General features: G+C 44.6%; 1 protein-coding gene across 2 annotated transcripts in view; it reads right to left on the bottom strand.

The window, feature by feature from the left end:
• TPST1 (tyrosylprotein sulfotransferase 1) overlaps positions 1-15,941 on the bottom strand; it is an 80,823-nt gene extending 64,882 nt beyond the window's left edge. For both annotated transcript variants that reach the window (XM_040424790.1, XM_040424791.1), the window contains exon 1: positions 15,822-15,941. The gene's annotated coding sequence lies outside the window, so the exon portion shown is untranslated. The remainder of the gene's footprint in view (positions 1-15,821) is intronic.
• Between the last annotated feature and the right edge of the window lie 8,097 nt (positions 15,942-24,038).

The following is a 24,038-nucleotide window of genomic DNA, read 5'->3' as shown; positions in this document are numbered from 1 at the left end:
TTTGTAGTCTTGTCGCCATTTGCGCCTAGACCTCTGCCTCTTTCACATTACTGACATGGCACACGCTGCTCTCAGCGCGTGCCATGTTCTTCTCAACAGCACAGGGGAGAAGAAGGCAGTCCCTCCCCCCTGTACTGCTGCTGCCACCAATGGGCTGATAGCAGGGAGGAGGAGGGGAAGGGCTATGGCCACTGCGCCACCAATGAATATTGTTTATGCTTAATACAAACGCAAGCTGCGGGTGCCGGACATATCCCATACCCGGCACCCAGCCTCTATGACTGCGCGCTGCGATCCGCCGCTATTAACCCCCCAGGTGCGGCATCTGAGGGGTTAACAGCGGCGGATCACAGCACGCAGTCATAGAGGCTGGGTGCCGGGTATGGGATATGTCCGGCACCCGCATGGCAGCCTGCGTTTGTATTAAGCATAAACGATATTCATTGGTGGTGCAGTGCACCGAACCCCCCCCCAACCCCAGTATTATATAGTCAAATCATTGGTGGGGCCCCCAACCCCCCCAAAGTATTATAATCATTGGTGGTGCAGTGCGCCCCCAACCCCCCATCCCCCAAGTATTATCATTGATGGCAGTGGCAGCTTCCGATCGGAGCCCCAGCAGTGTAAGCCTGGGGCTCCGATTGGTTACCATGGCAGCCAGGACGCTATTGAAGTCCTGACTGCCATAGTCAGCTCCATGCTGCTGTGTGTACACAGCAGCAGGGAGAGTGTGATGTCCTCTTCACCATAGAGCTCTATCAGGGTGCATAGGACAAGGGTTCTAGCCCCTAAGGGGGTAAATAGGTATTAAATAAAAAAGTAAAAAAAAAAAAAAAGGTTAAAGAAAACAAACACCAAAATATTAAGTTTAAATCACCCCCTTGCCCAATTTTACATATAAAATATATAAACATTCAAAAAAGACATATCGCCACGCCCAAAAAAGTGTGGTGAACGCCATAACAGAAAAAAATAAAAATAAACTTGCAATTTGCCATTTTTTTGTCACCTTATCCCAACAAAAATTAGGTTAGGACTGTTCTATTATGGTTTAGACGTTCCATAAAATCTGGAATGCACGCGGTTTAGGCTACTTTCACACCTGCGTTAGGTGCGGATCCGTCTGGTATCTGCACAGACGGATCCGCACCTATAATGCAAACGCTTAGATCCGTTCAGAACGGATCCGTTTGCATTACCATGAACAAAAAATATATATATATATATATATATATATTTTTTTTTTTTTTTCATGATAATGCAAATGGATCCGTTTTGACTTTACATTGAAAGTCAATGGGGAACGGATCAGTTTGAAAATTGAGCCATATTGTGTCAACTTTAAACGGATCCGTCCCCATTGACTTACATTGCAAGTCTGGACGGATCCGTTTGCCTCCGCACGGCCAGGCGGACACCCGAACGCTGCAAGCTGCGTTCAGGGGTCTGCCTGCTGAGCGGAGCGGAGGACAAACGGTGCCAAACTGATGCATTCTGAGCGGATCCGCATCCACTCAGAATGCATTGGGGCTGTACGGATCCGTTCGGGGCCGCTTGTGAGAGCCTTTAAACGGAACTCACAAGCGGAGCCCCGAACGCTAGTGTGAAAGTAGCCTTATTTGGTGCTTTTTTTTTTTTTTCACGTGGTATCGAGTATCGCAATACTTTTTTATCGTATCGAAATAGAGTCAAAATTCTGGTATTGTGACAACCCTAGGTAAGACGTGTGTTTTTTTTTTTATTATACCGTAATTTTATGTATTTTAAGTTTGGCGACTATAAATTTTAGTTTGGCTCCTAAATTTTTCAGGTTAGGAGCCAATGACTCCTTGATATTTTTTTTTTAGTCTGGAGCCCTGCAGTATGCAAGCACGGCCACCAATGCTGGATTGCAGGATGGTCATAACCCCTGAAAACGAGCAGTGTATAATGTGATGGAACAATGAATCCAGCCAGCAAAGGAGGCAATATGGACAATCACAATACATTAGTAAGTGCCTTGTATTAACTTTCTCTACATTTGCTGAAGTGAGACAACCAGGCTTATCAGGTGGTTAATAATCTACGACTAGTCACAGCACAACCACTATAAAAGAGGATGTACTACATTCGAGCTAGCAGAAACTCCTCTGAACCACAACACAGTACTTCTCACACAGCACTAAGCTTACTCAGTTTTTCCAGGAATGTAACTGTCATTAACACCAGCAAATTCACATCCAGAGAAATCCTCCTGGAAGTGGAGCAGACAATAAACCAAGATGACTGCGTGGCAGAGATGTGGAATATACACCAAGGACTGTCCTCGCAGCAATAATATTCTGTTTAGACATTCTTCCCAACCTAAAACAGATTTGATCAAGACCAGCTGTCCCCATGGCAAGGAGAACTGGATGATTAGCACATATTCCAATGCACTGGAAAGCACTGCGGCAGGCAAGCGAGACTAGAGGAGTGAAGAGCATTACTGGTAGTAGCCAGTAACGCTAAGATTTGCCTACTTTTTGCTTTGGGTCATGTCCATGACTATATTATTCCCACAGACTCTGTTCTGTTACAGAAGTCCTGCTCCTCTTGTGTCCCAAAAACTATATATGAACCCCTCTTCCCAAGCCTGCAGTCTGCTCCATTGTCACTCATCCTATATTAGCCTATCCTGATGCAGTACAAGAGCCTCACTGTTTTGACCAGGTACAGATGTAGAAATACTCATCTTGATTTTTAAAGAGGTATTCCAGTTTTGCAATTTTTTGCATCAATTAACATCAAACAAGTTATCACTTGTTGTGACATTTTCCTCTGGGTTGGTTCCCTATACCGATGACATCACTTCTACATCTGAGGTGTGGCAAAGCTTGTAAGGTTCTGCCCCGTAATCATCAGTGACCTTGCCTCTCAGGGCGGTGTTCTGCTCATTCTCCTGGACCCTGCCCTTTAGATGTGATATCAGCAATGATGGTGTGTCATAGGGTGGAGTTTATCGAGCAGGGCTTCAAGCAGGCTTGGACCTGTGATGTTCGAGCTGGAAGGAGAGGCAGAGACCTTATGCTGGACACTCCCCATGAGTCATGCGGCGGGATGTAAACACAGAATGGGGATCACAGATCACAATTACCCTGGAAGAGTCCAAATGTACTCAGAACGTCATCATCTGACATGCAGTATGCTGGTGTTTTTTCTTCTTCTGTGAACAATGGCAAGAAACTTTTTAACTGACTTTTTCAAAACCTTTTATGATGTGCCATCACCCTGTATTTAGATACAGGGCTAGGGCACTGAACAAAATCTTTGCCCTGGGTGAAGCAAGAGCTAGCTATGACTTCCTTCTCTCATCAGGGAGAAAATAAAGATGGATTTACACGTACCAATAATTGTCCAGATTATCAGAAACAATGATAATGCGAATGCTCGTTCCCTATAATCTGGCCATCTAAATGTGCCGCCGATCACCTGATGAACGAGCGAAATGCTCGTTCATTGGGTGATCCTGTTGTTCATACAGGCACTCCAATCATCGTTCCTGGTCAGCAAATTGTGTGGTCTAAACAGCAATTCTATATGGGAATGAGGGATCGCTATAGCCATCCCTCGTTCTCCTACTGTGGAGGTGATTGCTGAATGTAAACACAGTGGTCACTTTCACTGAACGAACAGCTGATTGTCGGGAAGGAACGCTTCCTTTCCGACAATTGGCTGTTGCATCGGCCCGTCTAAACTCGCCTTAAGGATATATGGATTTTTGGAGCGGATTCTACACCGAAACATATGCAGATATTCCACGTCAGTGGGTAATCCACATGTTAATTTTGACAGCTTTTTTCTTCTGCTTGTGGTTTTCTAAGGCTTCGTTCATCGTTCAGCCTTTCCGTTCAGGAGCAGGAGAACGGAAAGGACGGATTCGGCACATAACTGAGCTGAACGGAACCTAAGGACACCATAGTCTATAATGGGGTCCGTTAGGTTTCCACTCAGAGGAAGATTTTTGAAGAAGAGACAAAAGTCCTGCATGCACAACTTTTGTCTCCACTCAAAAAACTTCTGAGGGGAAACCTAACGGAGCCCATTATAGTCTATGGGGTCCTTAGGTTCCGTTCGGCTCAATTATGTGCCGAATCTGTCCTGAACGGTGATGTGAAAGAAGCCTCAATCGGGGGGAAAAAACAGAAGAAAGAAGTCTCCTGTTCATTCTTGAAATTTTACCACAAAAACAATAGTGTGTTTCATGTTAACATAACTTTATTCATTCTCATGTTGAAACAGTGCTTTTTCTTCTGTACAGGCGATGTGAAGGGTGGCGTTATCCCAAGCAGAACGTATTGAGATCGTCCATATTTCCGGTGAACGAAGCACATGTATCATCACAGAAGACTTCAACCAACTCACCCAAACAGGCCTCCCACCGACTACAGTGCAGTGGCCAAACCTGGAGTGAATTCACTCTACCCGGGGTCTTATTAACACTAGGCCCTCAGCCCAACATCCATTACTTTACACCCTCAGGGCTCGTGCACACGGCAGTTGCCGTATTTGTGACCCGCAAATTGCGGATCCGCAAACCACGGATACTGGTCGTATGCGTTCTGCATTTTGTGGAAAGGAACATTCTGCCCTCTATAGAACTGACCTATCCTTATCTGTTATGTGGACAAGAATAGGACTTGTTCTATGTTTTTGCGGGTGCAGCGGAACGGACATATGAAGTGAACGGGTCCGGATTCAACCGGCAAAAAATGTGGATCTAAATACTAAATATGCAACACAGGAAGAAGATGAGCGGGACAAGATAGGTATAGACCGTAAATAGACACATTGGTCCAGATGAGACGGCTGCCACGAGTGGTTATTACATTTAGAAATCCAGCATCTGCTTCATAACACAGAAACCGCTACAATGAAATATTGAAGTACTTCACGCAAGAGAACTCCGGGGACGTTTATTTCTAGGTAGTTTTGCATTTAGGGCAAAATGCTCTTTCAATATTAATAGCATGCAATTCCACTTTAATGGAGTCTGCAGATCACACGATAACACCTGACCACATAACCCTTGTGCTTGCTGCAGGGTGATACAATATACACATTTTTTTCTGTTGCTGCATTGCAATCTGGAATGAAAATGGATTTTTAATTTTATGTAATGAACCAGAAACAATAGTCTAAGTTGTTACAGTGGAATGAAAAATACCCTGTTTAATAAATAAATACCTACACCAAAAAAAAGGAAAATTGTGAGTGCGTATGTATAAAAACCCCTCAATAAGGTCTGTTCCAAGCAATTAACTTCCAAAATCACATCATTAGTTGAATAAGGGCTCGTTCACTGTCTGCCCACCAAAACCCACACACGGGCAAGGAGGACATTAATGAGAGATTCAACAGATCAATGATAACACGGAAGGAGACCCAATGATCCATAACAGAGATGTAAGAATCTGTCCATAGTATCACTATAATCCGTACAAACCACACAGAGGGGTTCTATGGAAGAGTCCATTCACACGTCCGCAAATGGGTCCGCATCTGTTCCGCAATAATCGGGAACGGCTGCGGACCCATTCATTCTCTATGGGGCCGGAAGAGATGCGGAGAGCACAGTATGTGCTCTCCGCATCCGCATTTCCAGAGCACGGCCCCGAACTTCCGGGCTTCAGCCCCCAACTTCCAGGCCGCGGCTCCGCAAAAAAATAGAACATGTCCTATTCTTGTCCGCAATTGCAGACAAGAATAGGCAGTTCTATAGGGGGTGCCGACCCGGTGTATTGCGGATCCGCAATTTGTGCATCCACAATAGACTACGGACGTGTGAATGGACCTGAAGAGTGGAAAGAAACAAAGTCAAAGCGAATGTGTCACCACATTTTTTTTCTCTGCCAGGTAAAACCAGAAAGCGACAAATATCCGTTTTTTCTCATTTGTTTTTAATTTTCTCATTAGAATTTTTTTATTCTATTTTTTTGGCATGATTTTGGGGGCAGCCATCTTGCCTGAGCTGGTCTTAAAAGGGTTATCTGGGAAAAGATATTTATCACTTATCCTCAGAATAGGTCATCAGTATCATATCTACGGGGCGAGACAACTGGGACTCCCACCAATCAGCTGTTAGAAGAGGTCTTGAGCGCAGCAGCCTCTTCCTAGGCCAGTGACATCACTGTACATTGGTCACGTGGCCTAGTTGCAGATCAATGGGGCTGAACTGCAATACCAAGCACAACCACTCTACGACGTCCTTGGAAAGATGCCGGGAGCCTGCATCACTCACCGAAGCTCCAGTGAGCATAGTGGCTTCCTGAAAAAGCTGATTGGCAGGGATGCCAGGACTTAGATCCCTGCTGATATGATAACGATGACCTATCCTGAGGATAGGTCATCATTATCACTTCCAGGATAACCCCCTTAACTGCATTTAGAAAGCTGCTATACGGCAGGCCTCATGGTCCATAGACAAAGGTCTGAAGTAGACCTCATTGACTTCTGTAGGAGAGTTTTCTATGCATGAGAAATGCTATGGGTAGCACAAACCTATACAACAAAACAGGAAAAGCACAAGGGTGGGGGGTACATTTCAGTTTGTGGCTCACGGGACAGCGCAGACAACACTGGCATATGAAAGGCCATTCTTTACTAAATGTGACCCATAGAACCAGAGCCTCAAACAACCTGCAGGAAGCGAGATGTTTCAGTCAAGTGCTGAGGCAACCGACCAGCCTTCTGCTTTGCCGTGTGGATTGTGCAGGCCTTGTACTCACTCCATTCACTCAAATAACTATAGCTACACATAGTGGGCGGCTGCCAAGCAATACGTGGTTGCTCTGATGGAAGTTGTAGTGACTTCAGAGGAAAGCCATGCAGCATCCATTTGTCACATAGCAACATCTGCTGTGCCAACAGAGAGCTGCCAATTCAGAGAGAGACGTAGAGGAGGCTGTTCAGTTCTGCGGCGTCTGCCTTGTCACAGTACTTAATGAAAGTATATTTGCTCAGTGTGAGGGCAGAGTTAAATAATATCGTTATAATACAGGGCGATGGACATTTCTACAAATAATGTCAGAACTTGGCAATTATACAGAGACAACAGGAGCTACAAAGACGCTACTTCTCTTTTCCTGAGGTCTGTCACAGGTGACTTGTGCAGGAAGTTCCTTCTCCTGACTGATGTGGAGTTCTCAATCTTTAGAAAAAGAGGTTCTTCAGCAGCTGCAGTGTGTATTATACAGTTCTGTGTCCCTGCTACTCCAAAACCTCATAATACACAATTGAGCTGCCACAATCTGCCCCACAGTCGTGGAATGATTTTGGAGGTCGGGCCCGTTCCATTGCTCGGGTGGGAGGGGGATGGGGTTTAGTTGTGTAGGGAGGGATAGTCTTTTGTTTATAAATCAAAAGAGGTGGGAAACGTGGTTTGTACAATGGATATTGTGTAACAATATTACTTGATTTCATGTATGTCTTTTACTATGCTGGACGTTACATATTGTATTCACGAAATTAATATTGTGACTGATCATGTAATGCTTTGGTAATACCTTTATTGGTTGTTGCATGTATATTGTACACACAATTTTCTCTCTTTATTTCTGCAATTTACAGAAAATTGTTAATAAAAATTATCGGATAAAAAAAAAAAAAAAGGCGGCGGCGATGAAGACAGGGAAGGCGGCGCTGGGCACCGGACAGCGAGGGGTGCGGCCGGGCACCCTGTATTAACGGACCTCCCCTTGGGCACCTTAAGTAAGTGATTGACAGGTTATAAAAACCTGTTTTTTGGGCAAATAGAGCCACAGGGAGGTTTAATAAGGCCAGCTTAGGATTCTTCTTATTAGTCTGGACATGAGCATATGTTTAGGTTAGAGGGGTAAATCTGATGACAGAATCCCTTTGACATGTCTATCCATCCTGTGCTTCCCACAATTTCACAACTATTCCTTCTCTGTGTATAACTACACAAGCAAGATTTATATGGGGTTAAAACGCAGCACCTTCGTACTGGAAGCTGCACAAAAGAATAGTCTCTGTAAATGTCAAAGACTTGGCTCCTGCCGGCTTATATGCACAGGGGTATATTTCTGATATTTTATTTCACTTTCTAATCGACTGTGTAATACTTTAAACCTGTAGCAAGGAGAATGGATGTCTGGCTCATTTTCGCTACATTTGTAGAATTGCCTGTAATGCCCGAGCTGTAGAAAGGGGGTCACATCACACTACTGGAAGGTTTTGCCAAAGCTTCTGCAAAGACTGGCATGTAGTTAACAGCTGAAACCATCCATGAAAACCACACTGTAATCTCGACGAAGCAGCACGTGCCTGTGTGGTAACGGACTATGGCTTTACTACAAGGGACTCCTCCATAAACGGTCATCACTGGAGAGTTTCCAACTAGCAGGATTGTGGAGACGCACAATTATATAGACGCAATAAAAACACACCAAAGCAAAAAAATCTATGGTACTCACAAACGAGAGCACATGCTCATGCAGGATAGAGGGGCAGATAAACAATCGGGAGACATTTCTATTGTACTATCAATGTAATGTTATGCTACTCTTTTTTTATTATAATGGAATGTCGTTTACGCATTTCTCGGCACGTTATACTATGTACTGCTCTGTGTGTCACAAACCTGAAACTTGCTACCCCACACCATCTCGTTTTAAAGAAACTCGCACCAATGTTTAAGGCTACTTTCACACTGGCGTTTTGGCTTTCCGTTTGTGAGGTCCGTTCAGGGCTATCACAAGCGGTCCAACACGGATCAGTTTTGCCCTAATGCATTCTCAATGGAAAAGGATCCGCTCAGAATGCATCAGTTTACCTCCGATCAGTCACCATTCCGCTCTGGAGGCGGACACCAAAACGCTTCCCGCAGCGCTTTGCTGTCCGCCCGACGAAACTGAGCCAAACTGATCCGTCCTGGCACACAATGTAAGTCAATGGGGACGGGTGAGTTTTCTCTGACACAATCTGGCACAATAGAAAACCGGATCCGTCTTGGCTATGTTACAGATAATACAAATGGATCCGTTCATGACGGATGCATGCGGTTGTATTATTGTAACGGATCCGTTTTTGCAGATCTATGACGGATCCGCCCAAAACGCGAGCGTGAAAGTAGCCTTAACCGTATGATGTAACCATAAATGTCTAGAAAACACAGGCATATACACAGTGCACTGTGAACAACACATGCAGAGTGGACGGCCAAATAAATTTACCTATATTGCACTAGTTTGGACAAGTGCAGAGAAGCGGTCAGGGCAAGCTCTCCTGATGAAGTGCGACATACCCATGCCACACGTACTGACAGTGCAGGACACAATTTCCTATCCAATCTGGGCTATTATTTTTTTTCAGTGTCTGTTCCATTTTATTTTTATTTTTTTTAATAGGACAAACAAGTCCTATTATTGTCCGCATTACGGACAAGGATAGGTTGTTCTTTTAGGGGCCAGCTGTTCTGTTCCGCAAAATACGGAATGCATACGACCAGTATCCGTGTTTTGCAGACCGCAAAACATCTAAGGGTCGTGTGCATGAGCCCTTATACTCACTATCAGGTCGCTCATAAAGCATGCTGTAATTTGTTTTACTTGCTAACAGTATACAACATATAGATACAGAACGCTCCTTATCAGCAGATCTTCAGGAGAACCCAGAGCCTATCTTCTCTAAAGGTCCCTTTACACTGCTCAATGGAGTGTTCCTTCCTGACAATCGCTTGCTTGTCAGAGGAGAAAGCTGCATTTACCTGCAGAAATCTCCTCCACAGTATGAGGAGGAGCTATCCCTAATGCCATCACTCGTCCCCATACAGAATCATTGTTCGCCGGCAGCAAAGGCTGTTTAGATGCAAAAGCTACTGCTGGCGACGATTTAGGTGTCCGTACCAACAATCCTATTAAGGGTACTTTCACATTAGCGGCAGGGGAGTCTGGCAGGTGAACAGCCTGTCGGATCCGTCCTGCCGCTAGTTCGCGTGTGCCCCCGGACTGCCGCTCCGTCCCCATTGACTATAATGGGGGTGGAGGCGGAGTTCCAGCAGTAGCACGGCAGCAGGCAGCCAGACAAAAACTACAAGATGCAGTACTTTTAGTCCGGCTGCCTCTCGGCGTGTGCTGCCGTCGGAACTCCGCCCCATTATAGTCAACTGGCGGCAGGACGGATCCGACAAGCTGTTCACCTGACGGAACAGCCTGCCGGACTCCCCTGCCGCTAGTGTGAAACTAGCCTAACCGATGAACAAGCGGCTCGCTCAATCATCGGGTAATCAGCGGCACCTTTTTAATTTGTACGTCTTTAACCATAAAGGTTCTCAAGATGACAAGCACTCTGTAAAGGTGGTCGTACACATTGTCTATTTTGAACAACTTTAGACCAATTTCAACATCCACAGATGACAGAACATTATTGTCTGAAAAGAAGTCAGCTCTGCTTGAACTCTTCATCTGATAAACGGAAGAATGCTTTTCTGCTCACAAAAAAAGATTGTGGATGAAAGAGCTCTCTTTGAAAGAACGTTTATAGCCAGTTTGTAAGGGACTATATGGACTAAAACGTGTATGATCGTGTGTGTGAAAAGATCCTTCAACAGAAGATTGTTGGTTCAACTGGTTTTAAACCATCTTCTATCTAATGTGTATGGCCACCTTTAAAGAGGTTGTCTGCTTTTTTTTATATTGATGACCTATCTTCAGGATAGATCATCAAAATAAGATAGTGGGGGTCCGACTCCCGGCACCTGCGGTGATCAGCTGGCACTCATACGAGCATTGCCTTCTCTTCACTATTTACCTGCTCGCCGTTGCAACTGCAGCGACATAGCAATGTAATTACAACTTCACCATTCCATTCACTTGAATAGAATGGAGCCATCCCATAGATATGAATGGGACGGCTTAGGTGCAGTCGCAGCTGCAAGTAGGTAAACCATGACGAGAAGGCAGTGCTTGTTTGAGCACTGTGGTCTCTTCAAACAATTAGTCGGCGGGGGTGCCAGCAGTTGGCCCCCTGCCGACCTGATATGGATAATCTCCAGAATATTGTACAAAGTTATTCATGAACAACCCAAGCTGGGGCCACAGGCGGCCATACACAGTAGACAGAAGTTGGTTGATGGTTGAACACCAGTTGAAAAAACATCTGGTGAACATTCACTTGGCAGACATGGTCATACACACTTTAGTCTATATTGGCCTGCACAGTTGATTAAACTGCCCATACCTGTTCAATGAAATCAGGTGATGGATGAAAGACCTTTTGTCAAACTATCGGACGAAAATATATAACGCGACCAACTTCTTTTCAAACAACAACGGTCTGTCGTCAGTCAGAAAGATCGTTCCTTACTAAATTTTAACAGACGAAAGTTCATTTTGGTTGAAATCATCTATTTTGATCAACTTAAGACTAATGTGTGTGGCCAAATAATTAGTCAAACTTAAAAAGACAGAGACAAGAACGCACCCTGTCCTTAATCAGTCCAACTCTTCCATCGAGGTGGAAGTTTTCTAGTCCCCAAAGATGCTTCATTTTTGATCAGTCATTTCCTACACCCAGTGTAATTGTGGATCTGCGACATCCCAAAGAAGGGCCTGTTTAGCAGTAGTGTTGAGCGAGCTTCTGTTTTCAAGTTCAGGTTCAGGATATCTAAGAATTCCGTTATGGATTCCGCAACCACAGACCATAACTTGCAGACGAGCGCTTGTCACGCTGCGACTCCGCAGCGTAGCTCCCAGCCTGACCTCCCAGCACTGACATGGTCACGTAATGCTGCTAGTGTTATCCAATACATTCCTGAACTGTAAGGGTTACAAATCAATATAATGCTATGTGACGCCTGCAGTGCTGGGAGGTCAGGCCGGGAGCTAACAAACGCTCGTTTGCAAGGGGCCTTAGATAAATCGGAACCCGAACCTTATACACCCAACTCGAAAACAGAAGAAGTTCGCTCATGCCTATTTAGCTGTCCTCTTCACTTGTGACTCACAACGGCCTCGTATGAGACAAGGTGCTCACAAGCCCTAATGTCTATACACCGTCAACATAAAATGCCTCGCCCTCCTTGTACGTGCAATTCAGGAAAGGTGTATATCAGCCGTCTCTTGGGAGTGACCAAGTCAAAGTCCAAAGTTCAGAAGAAGAAAGGGTAACATCAGTATCATAAAGAATACTGATATATCTGCTTATTGTATTCCACCATTCAACATATCTAGCAATGTGGCTAAGGATCCCAAAGCAACCGGTTGGGAGCTCCTCATTTCAACTAATTGATTAAAACAACTCTCCGGTTGCAAAAAAATAAATAAAAAATATATAACAAAAACTGGGGAATGAACAGAACACTGAACTGGTGCTCTGACTTTTCAACTTTTTAGCTGCAGGTCTGTCAATTCCTGAGCTTGTTTTCTGTCATCCAACATGGCGGCACCACTTCTCAGACTACCTGATGCCCTCCGATTGGCTGGCACTGCTCACTGGAACAGCACTGGCCAGTCCAAGAGCTCGACAAGTAGGAAGTGTCTTGGGCTACTGATCCACAGTGTGCATCAGGTAGTCTGAGAAGTGGAGCCGCCATCTTGGATGACAGAAGAGCCCGGGACTGAAAAGAGGAGTCGGAGGTCAGCATGTAAAGCTTTTGTGTGTTCCCCAGTTATGTGCTTTATTTTTTTTCTTGAACAGGAGCGTTGCTGTAAAGAGGACGCCTTTCTTGACAAGTCAGTTTTACAAAATAGTTTTAATTCCCATGTATCAAAATTCTGGAGCATCTTTTCACATAACTGTTGTTTCATTCCTCAGTTATTGCTACTAGAAGTTAATTAATGAATTTGCAACTGGATGTTACCAGCTTGAGGCGTGTCCCTGCACAGTGCCACCGGCAGCGCCGAATGGACATTGTTAGGGTACGACCACAAAATGCATTAGTGTGGTGGTGTGGACGCGCTATGGTCGAGTACAGTGTGGCCATACAGGCCAAGGCAGGCTCTACTGTAATTATGACTGCATTGTTAATGGTTGCACGGCACCTGCAATACCACACAGCTAATAAAATGCAGACAGGCTAATCAGTGTGGCCTTAGTTTAATTAGAGCCCACTGCAGCCTGCACAGCCACGTGGTACTCGACAGTAACACGGCTGCCCCATGTGCCCCCCCACTGGTAACACCCAGTTACAGATTTCTAGTAGCAATAATAAAGGAGCAGAACAGAGCTATATGAAAAGATGCCCCAGAATCAGTATTGCATGGGGAATGCTACTAGTTACTGAAACAGACATGTTGGGAGAGGTGAGACAGGTCCTCTAGAAATTTGGAAGTACATTTTGGAAACAGAAATAAAGATGTGCAGAGTTCTAGAAACATTCCTAGAGACGTTCTCCCCTGAAACCACACATGCAGTAACACATGTAGACACTACACATGTGGTTTTCTCTATAGTATTTTTGCTTCATAGTCTAAGACTAGCTGAAAACCACACATTAAAGGGAACCTGTCATCAACTTTGTGCTGCCCAGACTAACGGCAGTATAAAGAGGAGACAGGTGAGTTGATTTCAGCGGTCTGTCATTTATAAGGTAAAAGTAAGTGGTTACCGAGAACCGACATCACAATCATTGCAGACTGGGCCTGGAGAAGAGTCCCGGCCACCTGAGAAGAGTCCTGGTTACTCATGAATTCCTGCTCTCCTGCCCACCTGATGAATGACAGTCTTCTGCCTAGTTTTCGCCCTTTCTCTCTAGGAGAGAACTGCCAATCATCAGCTGATGGGTGAGAGTCCAGGAGCTTATGAATAACCAGGACTCTTCTCAGGTAGATTTGACTCTTTTCAAGGTCTGGGTTGCAATGAATATGATGCAGGTTCTCAGCAACCACTTACTTTTAGCTCATGAGGGACACGCCGCTGACATCAGCATTTATGTCACTATTTTATGCAGCCCTCAGTACGGTCAGCATAAAGTTGATGACAGGTTCCCTTTAACCCGACGCAGTATTTAATTCATTAATACCTATTCATTACTGGGCACATCTGGAGGCAGCAACTCAAAGTACAAGACTGACGGGCAACAGCTTGCCAAGGGAACTGTGCCAACTTGGAGGAGATGAAGGATAACATTCTTAGTATAACCTCCACATGTAATGTCATACTGATCACGGATGAAAGAAGAATCAATTATTTGCTAATCTGACGGTGCACGAGTTATCACTGGCAAGCATACAGGTCTTCAGGATTATCCCAAAATACCGGGGCTTAGATATCATCACGTCAAGTGTTAACTTTGGCCCATAATATAAAGAATTATCGCGAGCCACGCAGTTCAATGTGAGCGGACATATTTTGGACTGGGTCAAACAGTGAGCCATAAGTATCTGTAGGAGTCGCGGAGATCAGATCCTGTCCTGTGTCATCTGGAATAAGGAGCGTGTGCCACTAAACATGCCCAATTAGGTCAGCACCTTGTTGACCTCTTCAAACAGGGCAGCGTGGTCCCCATACCAGGGGTAGGCAATTTTTCTATTGTCAGTTAGGGCCAGTTCACATTGAGCTCCACAAAACGCTTCAAAACAGCCTCCCATTCATTGCAATGATCGGGAGGGAAAAAAGACGCAGCATGCCCCATCTTGGGACAGAATCAGCGCTGAATCTCCCATAGAAATGAATAGGAAACACTAAATAAAACAGCTCCACGCAAGTCCATGCGGTTTTTGTGCATTTTCCACAGGTTTTTAGTGCAGATCTGCTTCAAAAACCTCAAGCAGATTCAGTGCTGATTTTTTAAGCTTGGTCGTGTGAACTGGCCCTATGATATTCCATAGGCATCAAAAGAAATGCTAAAAAGAGCAAATCTCCACAAGCCCTGGCCAGCCCTGTCCCTGCTATAAATGGCACAAGGCGTCATAGAAAACTGCAGGTCCGACGCAATGTATAAAGCAGGGATCAGTAAACTACAACTCCCAGCATGCAAACTTACTCGGCTGTTCATGTAACTCCCAACAGAGGTGAAAGGAGGATTCTGGGAGTTGTAGTTTTAGAACAGCTGGAAAGCCGAAGGTTGCTGACCCCTGGTATAAAGAAATGCCAAGGTAATGAGCGATCCCCTATTGACAAGAGATCTGTGAAAACTATTCCCAAGGTGCAACATCAGTTATAGAAATAATAATAATAAAACGTTTCTTCCTTGTGGGCACTGGACATGGACACAAATAATAATAATAATAATAATACTGCTTGCTGATAATCTGTGATCCAATCGTAAAATTACCATGTCATTCCATCAGCCCTGTGCCCTTTCAGTTACAGCCTGGCTCTGTGCCACTTACAGGAGAGAATTGACCCAGAAACCGGGCACTGATCAAAACTCAGAGGATGGCACAAGTATCATATAATACCTATATGCCCAAGAGGCTGCACAAAAAGAAAGGGGCAAGACCAAGGAGGCTGGGCAAAAAGTAGGAGCTTGGCAAGATACCCAGTGCTAGGCACCTGATGGGTGTAAAGTAGACCATGGACCCGAGCTGCGGAGCTGGCCAATAAATCCAATGGAACACCACTTGGCATCAGATCTGGCAAATGCCATGTTCTGGGACAGGAGACACTACCGGCGATGGATCAGCCTGGCACAGCATCTCCCTTCTATGCCCAGCATGGAATAACTGCCCTGTGCCAATCTAACAGCACTGAACACCCCCCTCTGCCTGGAAATGAACTTACCGGCCGCTCCATAATCCCGAGCTATTCACACCGTGCGGGACAGCATTAGTACAAAGAGCTCCCATTACACGGCCGTATCTGGCAATAAGTAACCAGAAGTCATTAGAGAGGGCGCTCACCTGTGTCCGGTCCCGGGCAGGCAGCCCCTGTCAGCTCCGGTCCCCCCTCCCCCCGACATCATGCTCAGTCTCCGCCGTTCTCTGCCTCTCTCTTCCAAGCACTCGCTGCGCGTGCACAGTCCGCGGCTGCCAGGCACAGGGCCGAGAGATGTCAGCGGCGCGCTCATTGGTCAGCAGGGATAAGGGGCTGAGGTGAGATCCGACCTGTGATTGGCCGAGTGGCCGGAGGGCTGGGCACTGGAGTAGTTAGCGGTGTGAGGTACTGAAAGTCTCCTCACTGAGGCGGTGACGTGCGGCATCCTCAGCTGTGGTGGAGCTGGCGGCGTCATTGTCTGATGTGTTCGCCGCATTACCGCCCGTGCGTCTTATGTGCAGATTTATTGTACTGTGCTTCTTAAAATAATAGCCTGGTTTATGGGTGACAAATGGGCAGATTCAACATTTATAGGAAAACCATGGTAAACTGGCATACAAGAAGAGAATAGAACATTATGTTCTTGGGGAGGTAACCACCTAGCACATACAAATGGGTGTAGGTCTGTGCCTACCTGTTGGCAGGGAAAACGAGTCACACTGCCCATAGTGATGCCCAGAAGTACCCATGGGTTTGTGAAGTGAGGTTGCAAGGCTGTGTGTGCTTACCTCAGAAATGTTTTACCTGAAAAATATTTTTGGTGGTGTTGGAGGAATATGCCTTCTCCAAAACCAGACTCTTATACGTATACACATCAAAATCTCCAGTCAATTGCTACTTATGCCATACACATTATACTTTTGTCAGCCAAACCCCTTTGTAAATGGCAGGTTAAGCCGAGGCTGACACACTGTTGTGGGGAGCTTCTGACTGTACCCCGACATATGGGGGAGACAAGGATTGGGCAAAAAGAATCATTTTGCCCTATCCTTTTGTTCTTCGAGGAGATAAGAACTGTCTGGAAGTGGTTCGAGGAGATAAGAACTTTCTGGCAGTGGTTCGAGGAGATAAAAACAGTGGTTCGAGGAGATAAGAACTGCCTGGCAGTGGTTCGAGGAGATAAGAACTTTCTGGCAGTGGTTCGAGGAGATAAAAACAGTGGTTCGAGGAGATAAGAACTGCCTGGCAGTGGTTCGAGGAGATAAGAACTTTCTGGCAGTGGTTCGAGGAGATAAAAACAGTGGTTCGAAGAGATAAGAACTGTCTGGCAGTGGTTTGAGATGATAAGAACTGCCTGGCAGTGGTTTGAGGAGATAAAAACTATCTGGCAGTGGTTCGAGGAGATAACTTTCTTTCAACAGTGCCCAGAAACCCCCCTATTCAGTGCCCAGGTCCGCCCTCCAGCAGAGCCCAAGCACACCTCTCATTGTTACACTCAAGGAACCTACATGCATTCCCTCCTTCTTTGTTACTTTATATTCTCTTAAAGCAGGCATGCTCAATCTGCGGCCCTCCAGCTGTTGCAAAACTACAACTCCCAGCATGCCCGAACAGCCTACAGCAGGTCATTGTGGGAGTTGTAGTTTTACAACAGCTGGAGGGCCGCAGGTTGAGCATGTCTGTCTTAAAGATTCAGTAGGATCAAGTAGAAGAGAAGGTTGTAGTTTATGCATTTTGACCTTCCAAATCATGGCACCTGTGTCTGCAAAAGTTCATCATTTTCAAAAGATTCCCCTGGGGTAGACAGCCAACCAATTCTGGGGTTTTCAGGACCATCTTTCCCAGCTTGCACAATTAATGTGGATAGTTGCAATAGTTGGTTGCTCTGCTTCTTAGGTTTATCAGATTTGACTAAGGATACTTTCACACTTGCGTTAAAGTTTTCCAGCATTGAGTTCCATCCTAGGGGCTCAATACCGGAAAAAAACGCTTCAGTTTTATCCTAATGCATTCTGAATGGAAAGCATTCCGTTCAGTATGCATCAGGCTGTCTTCAGTTCAGTCATTCTTACGGTATTTGGCCGGAGAAAATACAGCAGAATGCTGCAGTATTTTCTCCGGCCAAAATTCCCGAACACTTGCCGGAATGCCGAATCCAGCATTAATTTCCATGGAAATGTATTAATGCCGAATCCGGTACCAAGTGTTCCGGAAAACGGAATCCGGTTTCCCCATCTGCACATGCGCAGACCTTGTGAAAAAAATAAATACCGGATCCGTTTTTCCGGATGATATCGGAGAGACCGAACCGGTGTTTCAACGCATTTGTCAGCTGGATCCGCATCCAGATCTGGAAACAAATGCTATCCGTTTGCATACGGATTTACGGTTCCGGCAACGGAACTGCCTGCCGAAATCCAACAACGCAAGTGTGAAAGTACCCTAACAGTTTAATTAACAATTCCCTCAGGCATAAGACTCAACACAGATACAAAGCTACCATCTACATGGGGACATCCTAAAACATTTAATGTGAAAATGGCTTAAAGGGGTATTCTCATCTTAATGATCACTGTTAAATCTGTTAATGATTTAACAGTGATCATTCTTCTAAATATATTTAATTACCAAATTCCCACCCCTTAGAAGAAAATAAACCTATACTTACCTCACTGTTGTCTTCCGTCTCCCCTGGTTACGGCCACCGCTCTTCTCAGGAATCGCGGTGGCCGCGCGTGCGCAGACGACTTCTTCTCTTCTCCCGGCCGGCCGCGCGCTGTACTGAACGCGCACGCCGAGGCCGCGCATGCACTATGGTGATTTCTTCCTGGCCAGTATAGTATACTTGCCAGGAAGAAGTCACCAGGGCGCATGCGCGGACTCGGCGTGCGCGTTTAGTACAGCGCGCGGCCCGGCCGGGAGAAGACATCAATCAAGATTGAGCCCGCCCCCTGCCGAGTGCCGAAACCAGGAAGTGGACAGCGCGCCGGGAGCAGGTTAGTATCAAATAGCGTGTTGATAATACCCCTTTAATGTAGCTTCCTGTCTACCTCAAATCACCTTCTGGATCTCGAGGCCACCCTAGAAATTTCAGGCAGGGTTTCCAATTTAAACCTGTTATTTCTCATAGAGAACACGTTCTATCTCAGATGACTAAAAGAAGTAGTGGTCTCTAGGCCTTTTCTGAAATATTCAACCATTTGGAATATAGAACTTTTTGGAGGTTTTTTTTGTAAATTCTTGCCCACAGACATTGAGGGGAAAGGTATTACCGTATTTTTCACCCTATAAGACGGTGCGTCCCCCATAAGACGCGATGTATCAAGCGGAGTAAAAATGTCAGCATTCGCCCCATAAGATGCAGGGGCATTTCCCCCCCACTTTTTTTGGGGGGGGGGGGAGTGCGTCTTATGGGGTGAAAAATACGGTAAATTAGATTACTTACTAGCTGTGCCAGACTTAAAGGGCTTGTGCAGCCTTTATTTATTGATGACCTATCCTCAGGATAGGTCATAAATATCTGATCGGTGGGGGTCTGTCATTCAGCACCCCTGCCAATCAACTGTTTGAAGAGGAGGCAGCGCTCCATGTGAGCACTGCTTCCTCTTCTTTTTATTGCCAGCCATCTCGGAAGTGCAGTGTAATTACAAGTACTCGCTCTATCCATTCATCCATACTTGTAATTACACCACTCCACCGCTACTGGGGAGGTGATGCATAGCGTGATGAAGAAGAGGCAGCTCTCACATAGAGCACCGCCTCTTCTTCAAACAGCTGAATGGCGCGAGTGCCGGTTGCAAAACCCCTTTAACCCAGGTTCACATACTTGAACCATGGTTCTCTATAGAGCTTCTGGGGGTTTCCTTGTTGTTTTAAAGGGAATAACTAAGACAGCTCACATCAATAGTCCCCTGTAGAACTAGTAGACCTCGTAAGAAGCCTCAGTGAGACTTCACTTTGCTTGATTAACGCCTTGCAAAAATATCTAAACTTATCCTGTCCTAATAGACAAGATATATCAGACTTGTTTATTACATTAAAGGGGTTGTGCAGTGCCTCATATTGATGACCTGCATGATTTATTTTGTTATTCTTAGAACACTCCACATAGAAGGGGAGATTTACTAATTACAATGCACCAAAACTGGTATACATTATTTGCAACAAATGTATTGCTTGTTTTAGACACTTTAAGACAGTTTTGCTACTGGTCTGACAAGGGGCATGGCTTAGGGGTACTTTCACACTAGCGTTCTTCTTTTCCAGCACTGAGTTCCGTCATAGGGGCTCAATACTGGAAAAGAACTGATCAGTTTCATCCCCACGCATTCTGAATGGAGAGAAATCCGTTCAGGATGCATCAGGATGTCTTCAGTTTAGTCACTGAACAGCGTTTTGGACAGAATTCCATATCAGTTGCCGGAATGCCGGATACAGCATTAATTTACATTGAAATGTATTAGTGATGGATCCGGCATTAAAAATACCGCAATGCCGGATCCGTCCTTCCGGTCTGTGCATGTGCGGTAAAAATTTTTAAAAAATGTATACCAGATACATTTCTCCAGATAACATCCGGAGAGACGGATCCGTTCTTGCAATGCATTTGTGAGACGGATCCGGATCCGTCTACAAATGCTGTCCATTTGCATGCAGATGGCCGGATCCGGCAGGCAGTTCCGGCGACAGAACTGCTTGCCGGATCACTTTGCCGCAAGTGTGAAAGTAGCCTTAGTGGAGAGGAAGGTGGCTTCATAGTCACGGCCTAAATGTGCTGCTGCGTACCATAGTAAGTGCCAAGATGTTGTTGCTTTTTTGGGGGGTTAAACTGAGCCAACAATCATGTTCTCTAAACTTAGACTATAGAGTCTAAAGATGTACCAGATTTATTATCCAACATCAGCCATTGTGATAAATTAGGCGCAGTTTAAGACTGCCTGTTCCTCCTTTAGGCCTCTTTCCATTCCGTTTTTGCGGGTTCCGTTTGCGGTTCGTATGCAGAACCTTTCACTTCAATGGGTCCGCAAAAACAACGGAAGGTAATCCATATGCATTCTGTTCCCGTATTTCTGTTCCATTCAAAGATAGAACATGTCCTATTATTGCCCGCAATACACGTTCCTTGGCTCCATTCAAGTCAATGGTTCCGCAAAAAAAAACAGAATGCATACGGAATGCATCCGTATGTCTTCCGTATCCACTCCGTTTTTGCGGAACCATCTATTGAAAATTTTATGCGCAGCCCAATTTTTTTATGTACTTACTGTTTAAACATTATTGTATGCTTCCGTTTCCCTTTGCGTTCCGCAAAAAACGGATCACAAACGGAAACCAAATGGAAAAATGGAACGGCAAAATGGATCGGAAAACACTACTGAAACAAAAAACTGAAAACGGACCGCAAAATACAGAAAAAGCCATACGGTCGTGTGCAAGAGGCCTTACACTTAACGTCTGAATAGGATTAGTAAATGTGGGCCAGTATGTTTTAGCCTTACATGAGGTAGAAGTTGGGGTTAGCATAGACACTGCCATCTAAATATAGAGGAAACATTGAGCAGTGTTCTTTCATGGATACTTGACACATAATGATCTAGATAAATAGATGTTTTTGTGTATGTGCAGCAAGTAAATGAAAAGAAATATTACACATTCTTGGTTGTAAAGGATTCTCTGGCTGGCCTGAGGGCATAGCACATATTGTGAAAGGAATCAGACACGTATCTGCTTGCTGACCTCCTGCTCAGAACATGTAAAAGTACGTTTTGCTTTCCACAAGCCCTAAACTCCATAAATTGTCTATGCACACAACATATTTATTTTATACATGTATACATCAAATTTTATTTGATAAAATGATACAAATACACAGCAAGAGAAAATCACATAAAACCATATAAAATTAAGGTGGATTTACATGTCCCTCGTCCTCATACTGTGAAAGCGTTCACTGCATGTAAATGCAACACTTCAACCCCACTGAAAAAGCTGCCGACTGTCGGGAAGGAATGCCTCCTTCCCACCAATCGTCTTTAGCTCTGTGCGAATAAATGCACTTTTAGGTGGGCAAAACAGGTGATAAGAGACTTTTCTCTGACTCTGTACCAACCATTGACATATTGAAACATTCTTTTGTAGTACATATTCGTCTTCAATCTGGCTATTAACCCTCTGTTTGCTATACATCTCTGCCATCGCTGCATATTCAAACATTCATTAATAGTACATATGACTGACTTGATCTTATTTTTGCGACTTTTGTCAAAGTGTTTGATCCATACTGACTTTCAAGATACAACTAGGCCACTATGTTTATCTCTGGATAGCATTTTCCTCTCAGGTATTAAAGTCGGTCTGTTAATAGAGTAAACAAGCTTAATTAACCATAGATCTAAGCACATACTCGCCTATAAATTTAGACATAGTATAGGCGTGGCACTAGTGCTGGGGCTGGCACGAGGGCAGTAGTCATCTTAGGGCTCATGCACACAAACGTATTCTCTTTCCGTTCCGTTTTTTGTGTGTGGACCGTATACGGAACTATTCAATGGGTCCGCAAAAAAAAAACAGAAGTCATTCTGTGTGCATTCCGTTTCCGTATGTCCGCATGTCCGTTCCGCAAAGAAATTGAACATGTCCTAATATTGTCCGCTGTCATGCACTATTAACCTTCCTGAATCAACTTGTCTTAGTGTACAGCACAAAAAATACTCTATTTGCTGTTTCTCGACTTTTTTTTGCTTTTAACGTTGGGGATGTCTCACCATCTCACATACAGTCCTGCAAACCTCATCAACATTTGTTGTACGTCTTCTCTTCCTACTCTTAACTGTGCACTGTGGAATCCACGCTCAGTGTGCAACAAACTCCCCTATATTTATAATTTCTTTCTTTCTAATTCTCTTAACCTGCTGGCTGCTTCTCTTGCTAATTTTTCTCATACACAGACATGGTGGTGGAGTCATCATACTTCTTTCTCCACAATGCATCTTCCAGATTATTCTCCCAATACCATCGCTCTCATTACCATCTTTTGAGGTCCACACCCTCAGACTCTTTCACCCACTCTCCCTAAGAGTGACAGCTGTTTGCACGTCCCTGGCCAGCCACCCAGTTCCTGGATCACTTTGCTACATGGCTTCCATGTTTTCTGTCCTCAGAATTACCAACTGTCATTCTGGATGGCTTTAATATCCCAATATGCAACCTGATCTATCTACCTGCTCCCAGCCTATCTCTAACCTTGAACAGCACGATTCAATAGCTAATATGTCTTTTTATTTTTTTTAAACTAATAGATGATCAATAAAAACATAAAACAATAAAACCGTCAGGCCTGATACATTCTAACCCGCAAGTCAGCGAATGTTCTAAATACTATACGGTTTGTATATAGACACTCTCCAGTCACCATTGTCGCCAGTCTTTCCTGATCTGGCTACAAAACACTATAGTCATACCCTCAGAAGTACCCTAGATAAAGCAGCACCCCTTAAACTCAGAACCTTCTAACAGTAAAGAAAGCAACCCTGGCACTCACATTAAACTCTGTTTCTCCTACAGTGCTCCAGAAGTGCTGAACATCTATGTAGATAAGCCATGCATTGTCTCCATTATGGAGCATAGGAGGTGAGGTGCTGGCCACAGCAGTTGAATTCAGGAGGGTATGTTCGGTCGCTGGCTGGGTACATAAGTACCTGTACCCGGTCAGTGACAGAGAGGAGGACTTAGGTGGCCCCTTGTGGCATCGGCCCACCAGAAAATTTCCCTGTAGGGTCTATGGCCAAACCGCCCCTGCTGTAATCAGATAAAATCTGGTTTTAACTGCTATCTGGTTTTAACTGGCAGATAACATTTTTAGTGACACATTTCCATTAAGGACACTTATTTTTCTTCCTATTTGGACGTTCTTTCAGTGTATCATTTGCTGGATCTACTTCTCCTCTCCCTCTTGCTGTTGGGATTCATCAGGGTTCAGTCCTAGGTCCTCTCTTTTTTTTTCTCTACACAGTGCCTACATACACTTCATTCCCTGACATAATCCCTGCATTACTACAAAACACCAGAGACTGCCTGTCCACTGTCTCTAACATCATGTCCTTGCTCTATATCAAATTGAATCTTTCAAAAACATTTCTAGAATTGACTGGAGACAACAAAAACTCTCATTAAAGCCCTTATTTATTCTCGTCTTGGTTACTGCAACTCATTCCTAATCGGTCTTCCCTTCACTAAACCCTCCCCTCTCCAACCTATCCTTAAATGGGTTATCCTGGAATTAATAAAGTAAAATTACTGAAAATGTTGCTAAATATTACTATACTTAAATATTACTTTATTATAAATATATTTGAACTACTAGG

Source organism: Bufo bufo, chromosome 3 (genome assembly GCF_905171765.1).
Source record: "Bufo bufo chromosome 3, aBufBuf1.1, whole genome shotgun sequence".
NCBI classification, from domain to species: Eukaryota; Metazoa; Chordata; class Amphibia; order Anura; family Bufonidae; genus Bufo; species Bufo bufo.
This window is presented reverse-complemented; position numbering and strand designations above follow the sequence as displayed.